Raw genomic sequence first — 1,835 nt, 5'->3', positions numbered from 1 at the left:
GCTAACAGAACACACTTTGACGTATATTTTAAGCAGTTTTTAGAGTACCACGAAATTGCCGTGAAATTCCAATGTTTCGTAATTGGCAGGCCGCGAAATTTCGTTTTTTCCGTGAAAAATCACTAGCCCTAATCATTGGTATTGAGCTTAAAAAATCTAAAAAGTTTTCCAATTCAATAATAGTGAGAAAAATTATAGTTATATTTTGTTAAAGGCTACTATCAAATCAAACCAGAATTTCAGATTGACTATTATACCGTAAGAAGCAATTGTTTTTTTTTCTAGAAACCAAACGATAACCTTAACATGACATTTGATGAAAGGGTCTACAAATTAATTCACGATCTACATTCAAAAGGAATTTTCTCAAAAATATCCAACATTTCCAACAATAGTTTTTGTAAGTTTTCCCTTGTTTAATGTTTTTTTGTTTCTCATAGAAATATGTTTGTGGACCATTAGTCCCATTTTTTATTTAAATGTTTTGTTAAGTTTTATTTAATTTTATAAGGGTCATTCCAGGTCAACTGAGTACAATTTTGAACTCGACCTTCACCGATTTGGACCAAACATGGAGGGAACGTTCATCTATCGATAGTTAACAGAAATCCTAAGTTTGGTGCTGATTGGACCATCCCTCTATTTTTGGCACCGCCCTCTTTTTTGACGACTAACGATAACTTTGCAACTATTTGAGCGATTTTACTGAAAAAGTTTGATTTTACGCTGCACTCTGTCCTATGAATTCAAATCCGAAATAAGTTTCTCACATATAAAAGCCGAACTATGCGCGATTCCACCTTTTTTGTTGAAAAGTACATCATGTAATTCCGAGTGATGTGCAAAAACAAACTTTTTTCAGTAAAATCGCTGTATCTCGCCAATAGTTCATTTTAGTTTGAGGTCTACATTGATTATTATGTAAAATTGTCCGTAAATAAAAATATAAGGAATCGGTCAAAACTGAATTTTAATACTTAAAACGTTAAAATATAATACTATTGGGCATTTAAGGGTTAAAATTTATAATTTAATTAGAATAATTGGCTATTTGAATTTTTAATCGATAATTTCTTCTTTGAAAATTGACTTTTTTCTAAACATATTAAATTTCCTAGGTTTGCAAAATAGTGTTATGCCTGATCACATTTGAAAATATAAAATTTTCATTTGGAACAATTGATGATCATTCATATTTGATACAAGTTATAGAAAAAGTATGTTTTTTTTTGTTTTTAAGCAAAGTTGTGAATAAATTCTAAGGAAATAGAAGGTCAATATTTGTAACATTTATTTCTCTGTAAAGTTCTGTTAATTTTCAACAATAGAAAATGTAACTTGTTGAATTAGAAGTTGGCTTCAATTAATTTATAATGAAAAAATCTGGGATTCCTTAAAACCTTTTGTTTCGAAATCAGTATCAGTTTAATTCTATATCTCTGGTTCCCCGCTTTTCGAGCCCAAGTCACTGAACTTTGAATTGTGAAATCGAATTAATCTTATCTGCTTGATCAAAAATGCATATGGGTTTCTTTTGTTTTTGCTGTTGCTGCTACTGCTCATACACTTGCTGTACATTTGCCACCGCAGATAAATTCCAACATTGGTCGAATTCGACCCAACAAAAACAACAAATACCCCTTCCATTTTTCATGTTTTGGCTTCTCGTTCCCAAAGTGGGGAAACGAAAATTTTAATTGAAATGTCAAGCGATCAAATTTCCGCTCTGCAAAGAAAAAACAAAAAGAAACTCTTTCCTTCGGGGTTCTTTCGCTTCTGCACACCAAGGCCACTGGCACAGGAAAAAAAAAACGCTACCGATCAATGAAAAATTT

The sequence above is a fragment of the Culex quinquefasciatus genome, chromosome 3 (genome assembly GCF_015732765.1).
Source record: "Culex quinquefasciatus strain JHB chromosome 3, VPISU_Cqui_1.0_pri_paternal, whole genome shotgun sequence".
Lineage (NCBI taxonomy): Eukaryota > Metazoa > Arthropoda > Insecta > Diptera > Culicidae > Culex > Culex quinquefasciatus.
This window is presented reverse-complemented; position numbering follows the sequence as displayed.